Raw genomic sequence first — 15746 nt, 5'->3', positions numbered from 1 at the left:
CCTCTATCCGGTTTTAGAAATAGGTGTTTTATGGCAGACGTAACCACCACAACAGTCGAAATGCCGCGTAGCTACACATTAATTTTAGGCAGTGAGATGGGATCAAGGTTCGAGTCCGGAAGACGCCGCAGGCCGTCCAAAATAGCGACGGACACAGCTTTCGAAACATTTCACTATTATATAAGATTATACTAACCATAGTTTTGTAGTCTGTGAGATAATTAGGATTTTTATCAAGTAGGTTTTTTGTCCACGTTTGCACCAACCGCAAAATGTGCGGTGAACACTTATCCAGAGAGAAGGCACTTAAACACGTTACACGAGCATAACTAGCCTTAACTAATCGATCAGTCAGTGGTATACATTACGATCATATGACGTTTGCTGAAGATTTTGTTCTACCGTTCAATTTTAACGTGCACTGGTAAAACACAATTGTAATAATAACAGTAATAGTCGTCGTAGTAAATAGTCTGTCTTCTATGTGAAATAATAACAATGTGACGCATACATTTTAGCAGATTTATAGAATTTTTAAACATAGATAACTGGTGATATTAACAACATCGATAACGATCTACTTTGCCCACGGCTGACGATATTGTATTGAGCTGCTGCTGTTTCGATTGATATCATGGTCATATATACTATAGATCCCATAGTTGAATCGCGTCCCTTATAACTAAGTATTGCGATCGCTTTTTTTTTTTTTTTTTTTTTAGCGATATTTTGTCTGCGCGCGGCAGCCAATCGAGTCTTCGAAGTGGCCATGTCACTTAGATTGCCGCACGGTTTTCTTTTGTATCACTACTATCCAATAGATTTAGTTCATTCATGAACATTAGATAGATGTATACGTACATGTTAAGTTGCCTCTACAAAGCATATTATTCAGTGACATTACCATTAGATATTCCATCTATTTCCGTAAAGTAGAAGATAGAAATATTTACAAGAATAAGTTGAATTATAATACATATTATAGTAGTCAACGCGCGCCATAGTTCACCGACGACAAACGAAGCTGCTTGCCCTTCGACAGTCAACGATTATACCGTCGTCACACTAGGAGCTATCGTCGAATAAACCCAGACGACCAAACCCCATCACGTGTCCAATCCGAGTATATATACAATAGCAAACGAACGGCAGATGATGTCCAGCACAGTTGTAGATAAGGCTTCGAGTAAGTGGGGGCAACTAACCCTGTAATAGCTGCGGAACGAATTCTAGCTTTATTTATTTATTAATAGACATCATAGTGAATTGAATATCATAATCTGTGGGCATAAACATATATGTATATATAAAGCATACAGAAAAATGCTATGCCACAAGGTAGAATGCTAATATCCGATGTTTTTGCTATAAACTTACGGCTTTGCCTTTTGACAAGTCTTCTGCAAACATACACTAAAACGAGCCATAGCATCTAGCCTATTCTGGATGCATTACGAAACGTTTTTCTGTTCATCATTAGGACCAATATCTGAACCAGCACCTGTAATACATATTCGTATTGGAAGTTAAACTGAACGCATGCACCAGGAGACAGACCTTCCAGTCACTCCTGCAATCTTCCCATTTAAAAAACGCTACTGCGCGCTGGTTTGATGCCGCTACTGGATGGCGGATAGATTTATAAGAATACATCACCTTGTACTCTTGGCCATTAACCTTTTTTCGGAATTTGAATTTCCGGGGTATGGCCGATGTTTGAAGTTTCCTTACCCCCCGTCCGAATCAAGGCTGACAACAACGACAAACTTCATTGCCTTCTTTTGAAGTCGAAGAAACGAACGACCTGCTGCTATAATGCGAATCATGCTGCTGTTTACGACTATTTGAAACTCACGGGCGTTCCATTGAGGGACACGAAGTAGTCTAAGGAACGAAATGGTCCAACGGAACTCAAGAGACAATATCAGTCCCGTTTATGTTGTGACCTTTAACTTAAAAGCTCGCTTGATTACTAGACAGTTTAGCTTAACTTAGGCTATCGCTAACGCCAAACTCGTTCTTCGGCGGTACGTTGAATACGACGACGCGAATGTCCCCGCAGACAACGTCGGTTGGTATTAATGCCTGGCGTCCAAAAACCATAGCGAAGAACGGCCGACCCTGGGGGCATCAAGCTTATTTGTGATTAACCGTATCGCTTTTAAAGCAGTATGTTCATCTGTAGAAAGGCTCCGACCCTGTATCGGGGTGCGTGCATGTTAGGCGCTCGTGCTAGTCTACGTGCACCATCTGTTTTACGGCAGGCGTCAGAGCCTCACCGCTGCCGTACCTAACCTTCGACGCCGGAACCATCTGAGCCGTTAAGCTATCATTTTTACTATGTATGTAACATTTATTCATTAAAAATATGTTTATACAGCAAACTATGTAATTCAATATAACTTGTTATAAAATTTGATACTGTATGTATGTTATTGAGTGACACAACCCATTTCATTAACAAGTAAATATCAACCATTAAGGCAAGAGATGACTGCATCACTTCGATATTTGACTGTCTCTTCGGGCTCTCTGACTATTCACTATAATAATGAGTTTATATGGCAAATATAGAGCGCACTGACGAACTTGTGTCACTAACAGAAACCTTTAGAAGTTATTCATTCGCGCTGTTAGAAATAATTTAATTGGAATATAACGAATGTATACGGAATAAATTAGGTCGTCAATGAATGGACCTATAATCTTGGTATACTCTAAGTGAGCCCTAATGCATCATCAACCGCTTTCATATCACCATTACATAACAACGTAAGAGTTTCGGAGAAATGCACCTTTCCTTCTGTCACATCGCCATCACCCGTCTCTGTGCAGTTCCACTGCTTATAAAATTGGGCAACCAGCTAAGGAAGCACCAGTAACCATCTTACCGACGCACCTATTCAAGAAATGAATACTTTGATTCAGGAAAATAACGCCATTATCGGCTCACCAGAGCGAAGCTGGTAAACCCGATCCAACGCGTCAGTTTTTTGCTTGCTTATCTATCTACTGTTACTAATAGTACTGCCGCTTGGATATTAGTTGCCGCGTCCGCCCGTACCGCATCAATAACTTTTCTCAAACGTCGCTGAATTCGGGGAAGGCCGGAACCCCATGGCTCTCTCGTTAAATCTCTGCCAAACCTTTCCCCCTGACGCGGCCCCAAGGCCGTTCCTCCCCGGAACTGCTAACTCCTCGAATATATGCAATCAGCCAATTTGCATATGATAGATTAGACTCGGCAGAAATTGAAAGCATAGAGCTTTACGTACGGACACTTTGGGATGTCTTTCTCCAATCGCGTGTACGTGTATCGTGCGTGGACAATAGAGTTGACAGAAGACTATGTGTTGAAGTCTAGCAAAAGACGTTCTAGTACACATAGGAAGAGCGCGTACACATAGAGAGGCAACGTCGCTGTTGTTGCTGGCACTAAATAGAGGAGCTGTCTGGAACGGAAATGGTGTGATCGTGGTAGCAGATGGCATCTACAAAAGCGAGCATCGTTGGTCAATACGGACAAAAGAAATCAACACGAATAGATGTTGCTGAGAAGATTCCTTCATTACGTCCACAAATTTTTTCAGGTATTTATAGTAGATTTGCCATGTTTGTATATTATTACCGGAAGTATACTAACTCGCTCTTGTCGACAGCAGACATGGATAAAACGAGATCTTATTAGAAATTCAATGGTAAATACTTAGCAAGGACTTTCCTTGTTTATGATGTATGCGAAATGTTACTATTAGCTTGAGCTCACTATGCTTAGCACTCGTCATGTAGCAAATATGGTTCCAACATGACCAACAATAGGGCGTTGGGAATTGAGTCCGGCCAGAAGCCGAAGAGTGAGAATCGAAGCCGATCTTCGAAGAGTTCACACTTTTGTTCAGGTTTATTACAGTGACTATGACGTCGTCTGAGTTGATAAACATAAACAGAAGCAAAGTTGACATAGTATACATTATTGATATTTGACAGATTGAATTGTCCAGAATCGAGAAGCTTCATCAAACAGCCGAAACAATCTAAATCACAATGGTTTATGTAGATCGAACGAAAGATGTCAAACGAACCAGAAACATATAGGTACCGTAAATACTACACCAATTCTTACATCATCCTTACTAGGATGCTGTTTTTCAACCGCGTGAAAATCTCGCCACTTTTAAAGGGCAACGAAGTTAAAAAAACTGTCTTAATGTTTTTTTATACCAAGCCCAATGGATCATATAAAATCCGCGATTTTCGTGCATTGTCTTATTCTCCCGGTTTGTCGTTTATCAATGGCCAAGTTCTATCATTATAAAACTAATTATTTGCTTTATAAGCCTGAAATCACTATTTTGTGTCAGTCAGAGCTGTTTGTCTTAGATTCGAAGCTTGTAATGGGTATACCGGTTTTCAAAATGCCGTATTATCAGCACTTCATAAGTAAAGACCCTGCGAATATAAGAGATTAACGTAAAATTGATATAGAATTTTAAAAAATACGATCGAAATTAATTCAAAGGAAAACATTGCAACAAAACAAAGAAAAATTGAAGAAGCATGATTTTGGGATAATTGTATGTAATTTGTCGTTTGGCTGACGAAAATATAGTGCCATCCTATTGTAACACCCGCATGTTTTGAGTCTTCAGCCCCATACTGCCATTGAGCACTGTTTCAAACGGCTGGCATCTCTCAACACAAAGCGAACCTACCCCTGGTTTCGAACCTAGACCATCCCACATATATTTCATGCTAGCAGACGGTCTCTAGCACATAGGGTATTAGCGAACGGCAGGCTGAAAGAGCCAATCAGGTAAAAATCTATTCGTAGGCGACATCCTTGATACCACTGTTTTATAGTAAGGTCTATAAAATCTATGAAATTTAGCATTGTTATCTCATTACTCTGCTGTTAATTTGCTAAGCCAATTGTTATCCTTTTTGCGCCAATCGGAACGTCTTTACGTCAATACTCCCGCGGTCGGTAATAACGCAACCTATGACAAGGCTTCTCTAATGGATACTAATTAAATATTAATAAATACTATCTAACCTAATCCAACCTGCATATTGCATGATAAGCTGATTGGAAAAATTATCCTTGACCCAGCTGAAACTCTTCTACCCAAAAATCTGACCAATCTACAGATACATTGATACAGGGTTTACGTTGTATATTAGACAGTGACGTATACGACAGTTTACTTCTGTGGCAGAGACTCGTGGGGCAAGCTAAAATAGATCTAACGTGACTACAATGTCTTTATAAAATTCTTATCTCCTGGAGCTGATCGTAATGCCCAGAAGTAGTAAAATAAAATCTTGACCCCATCCCAAACAGCGCTGTTGATACGTAATGGGGCCTGTCGGGCAACTAACAAACTTTTCGTCACAATCTAGGTCACCGACTGAATGACACTAACAGATACTATCGCCTATCTTCTCCTATTGAATCGGGAGTTTGTTCAGTAATTAGTGACAATGCACGCTCAAATTAAGTCAGCATATCTGGTACGTATGTATATATATATATTTGATCGTGGAAACATATTGACAGTAAGACAAATATTTTTATATATATTTCACATAATATTGCTGAACTAGATATGCGCCATCTTAGCTGATAACATCATAATAATCCTATCATTGTGGAACTTCTTGGACACAGGCTGTACAGCGGACGCATTTAAATTTCCCATCGAACTTCTCTCAGTTCCTCCTGGGTAGCTAGCATGTATGTGGTGTGGCATCGTCGTCAAGGAGGATTACGTTATTTTTGACAGTTTTCTTCCTGTTATTTTTCTAATTGTTGAGAGTAGAGGTCCGAATGAATAGTTTTGCCAGATGGCAGCAGCTCATAATACCGAGTTTCTTTCGCATAGCATCACTTTCTTTGGCGCCAGGCAGGGTTTTGCCCCGGATTGTGGAGCTTTCCTTCGCTTGGACGATAATTTTTTACACATTATTGTTACATATGATCTACTTTTAATCACATATAATCAACCGCTTTGAGCAACGGCTGGAATTTGTCGCGTTTCCGTGGAGCATCGCAGATAAAGCACGATCGAGGAAACTTTCTCTGCGTTCGTTCGTAGAAAAACGAAGAAGTTCGTGCGGTACCCAGACGTCGAACTTCTTTTTTTTTCCAACCTAGCTAACTTTCTTTAAATAACCCGAGATCGTTCGCTAGTAAATGTCTAGTTTGTTGGAAATGTGACGGACTTACTCTCGCTTACTCTCTTACTTAACCTCGCTTAACTTTTTGTATGATTTTTTTAATGTTTTTCGTAACTGATCTGTCTCAGTCGCATCGAAATTCTTCAAACGAAAATGAGAAAATATCTTAAAGCCATTTACCGATAACGAGTCGAGTTGATAACCCATAAGAGAAATGTTATAAACCTGGGCAGTATTTGTATCTTCATCGTAACACATTTAGTTTATTTTTAAAATGCTCTGTTGTAAGAAGTAAAGATATTCCAACAGTTCTAGCACATCCCCCACTGTTGCTACTCTTGTTTGACTAGCTAGGAAGACGGCTAATATTTTTTTGACAACTCGCAAATTCTACGCAATGAACGTTGGTTAATTCTGAAACACAATTGTTCCCTTCATTGAGAGCTGGCCCGTCCTTTAGCTACAACGTATTTCTCGGAGTATTTCTCGGACGTCCCCAGTTCGGCGAACGGTTTGACTGTTCTCTCATCTTTGCCCACTACCACGTCTGATACTGCTAAGTTCCAATTTTTAAACGATGCCAGCGCCACCCCGACGCGATTGGTCATATTTTCAGAACCATCCAATTAGGCCAAGCGTCAATACTTTTTCTATCTGTAGTATTAAGTCAAATGGGAACAACTCCCAGTCTTAAGAACAGTCGCCTTTATACAGCGTCCTTTTTCATACTAATTATTTCGAGACGATTATTTCAAGGATATTATTTTGGTAACTGCGACCTTCAACGTAAAGCAAAATAGATATGATAAGCTATTGTAAGGTGAAAGTTTAATAAGTTGTAACAACTCGATATGTGTTCCTCCATAACTAGTCCAATGGGACAAAATGTCTTTTCCGCTAAGGGGGTTCCATCAAAAGTGCCGTTTGTCCATAGCTTTTATATTTGGAAAACAAGGGGTTAGCCAAACATCGCGCCGGGTTAGTTCGTATCTAATAGTTTGCTTAGTAGCTTCCTTCTGCAGCCAAAAAAAGTAAACAATAAATAGCTGTTAGTCTTGGCATAAAAATTCATTCATATCTTGATAGTCACCAACCAATGGTCTAGGCCTTTATGATTTGGTGGCAGCGGTGGAAATCTGTCTTTTTGGATAAGACCAGACAACCGGTCAAGCATGGAACAGGGAAATTACATTCTAAGAAAAAAAATGGCGCTGGTCCAAAAAAGCTCCTTCAGATTGTGAAAAGGAGAGCAAGCAATGCGGATTTGTGGGCTGCTGTATTACTGCTATATATCTATGTATGTATAAAGGTCGCACCAGTAATTTGTGCCGCGACCGATGCCCCTATGTTTGTCATTAAGACTATTGGAGATTCACCAACAGTTGTTAACGGCCGCTACGAAACTCCTGTGTGATCGTAAGATTTTTTGACTCTATTTCAATAACTTGGAGCTAACGTCTGCCGGATCGTCGAGATGCGGCGATGAAATAGTTCTATCTCACAACGATTGGAGTGTGGGACATCCTAGCTTCAAAATAACTTGGCCATGCAGCAGCCCGGTTCAGCTGCTGTTGTTGGAATTGCGCACTCAGCCCGCTATCCGACATATTTTATTTTGAAATAGATAAACTCAATCAAATAAAACAACAAAACCCATAATAAATATTAGAACTATTTGTCGTTTCTGTAAAAGATAACGGCATTCCGCGTTGGCAAGCATTTGCCAAACGAGCGATTACCATTTGATACACATCCATGGTTAAGCTTCACCGTACAATAACGGTAAAATAGGATGATCTAGTTTTTAAAATGCAACATTCGACTTGTCATACCCACCTTATTTGGCAGCGACGGTATACGTTACAGAGGTTTTTATTACGTTAGCATAAATTTTAATCTTGCCACATGTCGTTCGTGCGATAGCGTTTTTCGGCAAGCTAAATCCCTACACAGTAGTCGTCCTAGCCATTCCTAGGTTCGTCCGTGCATTTAATTGAATATAACTTGAACGTATTTCATCAATTAAGTTAAATTATTAAGCAGGAAGGGAAACCCTCGTCTCGAAAGAAAAGGTTCAAGCTAATGTGCCACATTAGCTTGGAACCACAAAGGAAATTATTAAAAACCGAGAACTTGAACATTTCGAATGGCAAGATCCTTTGGAGCAATTGGTGAGAAACTTCCAACATACAGGAACGTAATAGTCCTGACCCTAACGTAGCTGATATTATCGGATATCATTGTAGACGGCTGAGAAGAGTAATCTAGATCCGAAAACGTAACGGGTAGTCTACCCGTGATTGATCATATTGAAAGGGCTAGAGTAACGTACTTTTTATGTATTGCCTTAGGCTGCAAGGCAGAAGCGATGCTTACAAAGATATCCGAAAGAGACGCAGGAAGTTCTGGAAGGAGTACGTCGTCCGGTTTACATTCACACGGTCTGTGGAAATATTCAATGGATCATAAGACACGATTTGCTAAGTTATGACACTGCGTAGTTCCGGTTGGGAGCGACCTAAGACATAAGCGACATAAGAGAAGGCGAACAAAGCTGTTGTAAAAACTAATATTCTATAAACTATTACTCGTTGAAGGCGTCTAAACAGGCCAAGAATTTGTACGAAGTGGAAAATTGTCGTACAAATGTTTGGTAAATAAATGAAGAAGGCAATTAGGAGCATCGGATATCTTTTTAACAGCGGAATTGAAAGCTTTGGCTGTGGAAATACGTAGCACAACCATACGTGAAACCTCAAGTACTTCAACATCATCCAGTAGTAGGCTAGAGGTCATCACCGAAAGAAAATGTTATTGTGATATTAAACAGAAACGACAATAATCATAATAATGGCATCGGTCGTATTATAACTAAACAGAAGCAGGTAGATCATACCTTTCCTATATCATCTGTTACACAAATAGCAATACCAAATTTTACTACATTCATTCATAACGCTAGGCACGCATTGCGGAGATGCGCATACAAACGTATGCATCACGTGCAGATATTAAAACTGCTGCTTTCAATCAGCTCGTATTATATGAGCACATTTCCCACAACAGATTAGGTTAACCAAATGAGACGTGCATATTATTTGTGCATACTGGAACAAACTCGGATAGGGTTAAACCAGTGAACCAATGTAAACGAGGCACCCTTCTTTTGAAAGACGTGGCTGTATATATGTATATATATGCTCTTTTAGTGCTATGTCCCTGCAAAGATGGATATTTGCTGACCTTTCGCATTTTTAATTTCTTTCATTCGTCTGCTGCGTCTGCCAGATAGGCAACGTCAGCGCTTGGTGCTGGGTCGCTTGACGAACTTTCTCAGAACTGATATGCTCGCCACACGACAACAACGACGATGGTAGCGTCGGCTACTACAGAAATGACACAAATCCCATCCTTAGCCCAAAAGCACGCTTCCAGCTCGGTACATCTCCACCTTTCGTCGCCCGCACCGAGTTTCTTTCCACTGCAACTACTTCCATGCGAAGTCGTGGCAGCGGAGATTCGGGTCTTCGTGAAGGAGCGGGTCACCAGCGGCTCTAGTTGCTCATAGCCAAACTAGTAACAACAGCAGCAAAAGCGGCATCCACCCTGGGATCAGTGGAACCATTACAACGGGGGTTTAGTGTCGTCACGTGTCCAGACTGAGTGGCGAAGCCATCCGGGAGAGCCGTGCAAGGAGCATAATCACTAACATCACTGTTTCACGAAGAAAGCTGGTTGCCCCATCGGAGCTAACGTGCATGCGAATGATGCGGGTAGGTCGCAACTTCGGGTAATAATGAGACACAAGAAACTAACAAAAAAAGGGGTATATAAAGAAAAGGCCGGACAACACGGCAGTAGGACAACCTATAAATGAATACGCCTACGCCTACACCAAGTGCAGAACGCATATTTGCCTGTACGTATGTCTGACTGTGTGTAAATGTTGCTAGTTATCGTCAGTAAAGCAACAGCATGTGTAAGAAAGTTAGCTAACATGTTGGTTTCAGTACTACTGTTATTAATGCTATTATTTTTGATTTTAATGGAACGAGCATATACTTATTGTCAAGTGATATTACCGATATCGATACGCGCTTTGATTCATGCTGGAAGGGACCAGCCGTTCGAAGTTATTTTTAACTACAATAGTACCGGCAGGTCCTCGAAATATTTGTTCTATATAGTTAATCATTTATCTTATGGGATACGGTATCACGTGAACGTGGGTAGTGCACGGGTCTAGGTTTATACGTTGTGTTTAACAAGACGTGAGTTGTAGTGCTTTCTTCGAAGAAACAGCTTGGGGTTCATCTTGTTAATCATTTAACCAAAACAGACATCCGTGACGGCCAGGGGTTGTGCGTCCAATAACTACCAACAATAATAAGGCATCAGCAATTCAAGTGTAAAGTCATCCTTGGGGCCTGCCTGCATCCACAAAGCTGTTTCGGTACAAATGTCTCTACTCGGCTGTTTAATTCGACGTAATAACGTTTCGTTTAGTATCCAATGTTGCTAATGACGTAAACAACGTAAATCGTTCGTAAATCAGTCATCCGCTCGAAGGCGCATTTGAATGTAGGACCGAGGGGATTCCCTTCTATAAGCTTATATATTTTTTCGTTTGCTTGTGCTGTACGCGGTTTACGGCTTTCTGTAATTGGTCAGCAAGCCAGCTTGATTCCCTCATTAAGTAACTCTTCCAACCTCATTATATACATATGCTGAGAATGTCAATCGGTGGCTGGGTAACGTTCGAATTTCGTCACTAGGCCCACCAAGGCCCACTTCTAAGTTTGCTTCCGCAAACAAATCTTTCTGTTTCTACTGCCCTAATTCGTACACGCGACCAAGTTTTCACCCCGTAACCGTCTAAACGTTTATAGGCGACTTGCACAAACAAGAGCATAAACAAATTTAGGCAGAAATGATTCGCCAGCACGTAGATACATACGACCCATAGACTGGATATGTATTACATAGCTTCAGCTCTGGCAGGCTGTTCAGCAATGCCTGTATTGATTTAGTATCCCCGCGAGAACTTGGGGACATGTGGCGATGTTTAAGTTCGAATCCGGCCGTAGACACACTTCGTCCTTTCAGGCGCTCGACAGCCTACAACAGAAAAAACAACGCACCTAATTGACGTTACAAGAGGGAACAACGAAAAACTGTCAAATGTATGCATAGTTTTGTGGGGTAACTATAAACTGTGCCATACGTTCACTTAGGTCTATTCAATGTCATTAAATTAAATCTCATAACTGTTACCGAGTTGAGTTACGAGGGGCGAAAATACATTCGGGGAGGGCTCTTAACGTATTTTTTGGCCTGCAAGGCCACCTTATGAGAGCACGTGATAGGTTTGTTATTGTTACGGCTTAATTGGAAATAAGCGGGCTAATTAGAATTTAGTTGTATATTTACTACTATGACCTTTGTAGTTGATCAAATTCACACTCTGTTAGGGATGCCAAGCGATATGGCCTACAAGCAATTGCCTTTCGTATATTTAGATATAGCGTTGATGATGACTTGACCAACTACCCGAATCAGCCTGGTACGTAATATTTCAACCTGTACACATTGGTAGAACCAAAGAAGACCCGATCTACCCACATCAACGAGTCAAATTGAGATGTTACGCGCGTGCCTATACACAGTAACGAGATAGTATTTCACTCTAACAAAACCAGAATACTCGTTTGTATTTAATGAACCCAATGTCGTCTTTACGTGGAAACAATACCCAATCACATGACATCGAGTGGTTGTCAAGATTCGATGTATGAAAACACTGTGGTCTAGACCCATCGAACAAGAAGGATACCACAAGAATCAGTCACTTAGCATTTTGACGTTTGAATGTCCGTCGCAGCACTCGGTCCTAACATACGCAGTGTCCTGCTGTTTACCGGCATTATTTTTTAACTCGCAGTAGGCGCTGCGATTACATTTCGAAGTTGCAGGCCAACATCCATTATTACTTTGCTATAGCTATCAGCTTGCACAAAATGGCAAATGCTCTAGTTCTGTCCGTGTGAATGCGTCAATTCGCGATTTAGTGACACAAACAACGAGGCGCACGACAAAAAATGCACAACAGTTCTATTGAGCTCCTAGCTAATGCAGGCTACCAACCCCCTGCAGATGGCAAAGTTTTTTTCAATCAGATTGGAGACGGATCATTATTGTTATTGTGCCTTGTGGGATATCGTTTTTTGGCTAGTGCGATTCAGCTGGGAGGATTTCTCCTATAAACACTCGCCTTCTATAGTCTTCAACGTTGTACTTTAATATCTATATAGAACTAGTTACTGTACATACATAACGGCTCACATATATCTGAAAACAGAGCCGCGTTACTTGCGCTTAGGTGGCTTAGCTAGAAAAATGGTTAGAAACCGTTAGGACAAGTTCTGTCCTAAGACGTATACCCAGTTTATGTGAAATAGAAGAAGATTAATCTATACGTTGGATAGCGAAGAAAGCGAGTGACACGCCGCTACACGAAGCCTAGAGTCCTTCAACGGGGTCCTAAACATCGCCGCGGTGGTTACTCTGGAAAACTGTAGATGCCATTCATTTACCGTTGAGTTCAACCTAATCCCAAAATCTTTAGTTATCAATGCAAGGAATATTTGAGAGTGGTCTTATTATGTTAGCTCACCGTTCGGACTACATGTCGTATGGTTGGCAGTGAAGTAGATAAGTAACTCTGGAGTACGTACATGAGACCTTAAGGATGAGGCACGTTTCAGGTAGATACTCTCAGGTAGATTAGTGAATTAAAGATATTTAAGCTAAAATTAGGTCTTTAGGGCCAGTTGGACAGCGGCGTAGTATTATATTCATGAAGGCCCAAAACTCATTTCTATATTTTTTTTAGGCCTACTTCTGTCTTAGGTGTAACAGACAACTCATGCTAAGTTATTGTTATTAATATTACTATTATGATTTTTTTATTATGTTTGTTGCTATATTAAGCTGTGTTTTTATTTTTCGTGTTTATTTCAAGTCCCTGACCAGTAATAAGTTTACTACTAGAAAATCGTGTTTATTGTAGAGATGTCGAAATTTCATTGGCCACAACTGGTAACTGTTTTGGCAATCATTTAGACTGTTCAGCAACGGGCCTTTATGCCCGTGTACATTGAAGCTACGAAAGGATAGATTGTTTCAATCCGAACCAATGCCTTCCCAAGGGTCTCATTTCCGCTTACTGGTTATTTAGAATAACTTTCCAATATCGGATTTATCTATTCACATATCCCCGAAAATAGAAATAATTTATACAATCCTTGAGAGGATCTACAATAGCTTACCTAGCGCTCATATAGGATCCAGTTTACCGGATGCATCCTCGTTTGCGTAAACGAGGTACTCCGTGATGATGCCATGCGTTCAATAAAGCTATTTCTCTAATACAAAAATGGGCACTATCAATCGGTCGGCCAACCAATGCGGCCACAAATGGCTCCGGATACATCGTATTTTTATTGAAGATATGTATTTTTATCTATTGGTATTAGTTTAACCAAGATAACCAAGGATACCCAAGTTTAAGGTTAACAAGGATAACCAAGATAAAATCTAACCTCTCACTCACTCACTGAAATATATCGTTGGCAATTTTCCCATTGATATGATCTTATCGGTAAATGACACTTAGCCTGATTGGCTGCGCAGGCGCTATGGGCCCAATTAAGCCGTAATAGTTCCAATGGGATGCAAGATACCATAAAAGACCCGGCTTAAAAAATGTAAATAGATTCTTGGGAATTACTAATAGGTCACGTAACTCATGTAGCGAGAGTCAGTGACGCTATGTTTAATGTGGTAGTTAAATGTATTCCACTTCAGTCTTCGAATGATTTTCTTGCTTGATTTTTTTCCTTTATCCAACGATCAGACGTTGGATAACTATGCGCTGTACTCGACCTTGTTATAGGTTTTGTTAAACCGCGTTCAGACTGAAATTGTTTGAAGGGGCATGATTTTCGATCAAAAATGTTATAACCTATCTATAAAATGTTATAAACCTTACCTAATAAAACGTAAATCTGTACTGATAAGTGTTTTTTTTGTATATTCGCGTATAATACGAAGCTGTAAGAATACTGCCGTAAGGGGCTTTTGACTGTAATAAAGAGATGCCATCGCCAGAACTAAATTCAACGGTTCAACTTCACAGAAAAAGTTAATTTACTGTATTCATTTTGGTTAATTTGTTGTTTTCTTCCTTAATTCAGAACAAGTTTTGAAAGTATTTCGAGATTTAATCAGAGCAATGAATAGGTCAGATTGATGGACATGTTTGCTGAACAATTTGCTAATAATAACCTTCATGCTATATTGTTATGGTTACGGCGTTTTTCGCCTCGATATATTCATTGGCCGTACTGAAGGTATTAAGACAGGTCACTTCAGCTCACCCATAGTCGGTCTCTGCTTTAATTCCCAGCGACCAGATCAACTCAAAATCGGTCACACTTCACCTGTACTTCAGCCTATAACAGTTAAAGGTCTAAAACAATGTGTGCATTTCGTGCCTTCTATTGAAAGCCTCATCGGCTGGAAAAACATCTCCGTGTACTTTTTTTGCACACTAGTTCAACAAAGGATAATCTAACAACTCGGGAGAGATCCGATGCAAATAAGCGATATTGAATAAGCCGGCTTGTGCAGACGCACAATTTGCTCTTGGACAACGTAGCTTACAATTATCTAATATACATATGTATAGATATGTTACAGAATAAAGGCATCTGAAGATAAACATCGCAGACTTAGTGATCTCTTTCGAGTAGGCTGGGACGTAACCGCAATCAACTGATCTGTTCGGAGATCGGCCTAGCAGTAGTTCAACGGTAATATATATATATATATATAAAGTTCCACTTCCATCTATGCTGTAGCTGTCATAAAGGTAAGAACAAGACGGATCGAGGTTTGTACTTGTACGCCCGCGGAACGCGCTAGCGATTCAACAGAATGCTAGTGTGTTGGGTCGTCTAAATAATAGTCATCGTTTTTTTGGGGTCGGTGTCTTTAAGGTTACATATCTCAGGTCATACGCGCGCCTCGGGTCGGCATTGGCGTCGTACGAAAGCTGAGATCAGCTATGGTAGAAAACACTGTCTTGCTAGAACTTACAACAGGTTGCTATACCTGTTATGCTTTTGTGTTACAGGTCGTAGCTCTGAAAATAATTCCCTTGAAAAACTACCATCTAAAAATGGTCGGTCTGAAGAGAACCGCTATGTTTTGGCCAGATTGCACTGATGTATGAACGCCGGTTATTGTTAATGTTTAGTGGGGTCGAACAAGTATAACGGTTTTTCTTTGGCTGGATTACTTTGGAGTCACAGTTTAGTTTAAAATAAACTAAGTCGCGTTTGCTCGTCGTTGGAATTGTTTAAAAAGCTACGACTTGTCGGTAACAGATTTGTTTAGTGAGCCGAAAGCATAGAAAAGCGAAGCCGTTTATTAAACCGGTAACGCCGAAACGGCTACAGGAAAGATGGATAACAACTATTGCACTACGAAATCAACCTAAATCTATA

General features: G+C 40.4%; 2 long non-coding RNA genes across 2 annotated transcripts in view; both read right to left on the bottom strand.

The window, feature by feature from the left end:
• Window positions 1-15746, bottom strand: part of LOC111267686 (uncharacterized) — a 68950-nt gene that overhangs the window by 33153 nt on the left and 20051 nt on the right. The window lies entirely within an intron of this gene.
• LOC111267685 (uncharacterized) lies at window positions 76-8691 on the bottom strand. The gene is made up of 3 exons (XR_002684779.2): window positions 8554-8691; window positions 1378-1501; window positions 76-1215 (listed from the first exon to the last, which is right to left on the bottom strand). It is a non-coding gene; the product is annotated as an uncharacterized LOC111267685 (long non-coding RNA).

This window comes from Varroa jacobsoni, unplaced genomic scaffold, assembly GCF_002532875.2.
Source record: "Varroa jacobsoni isolate VJ856 unplaced genomic scaffold, vjacob_1.0 scaffold_1209, whole genome shotgun sequence".
NCBI classification, from domain to species: domain Eukaryota; kingdom Metazoa; phylum Arthropoda; class Arachnida; order Mesostigmata; family Varroidae; genus Varroa; species Varroa jacobsoni.
This window is presented reverse-complemented; position numbering and strand designations above follow the sequence as displayed.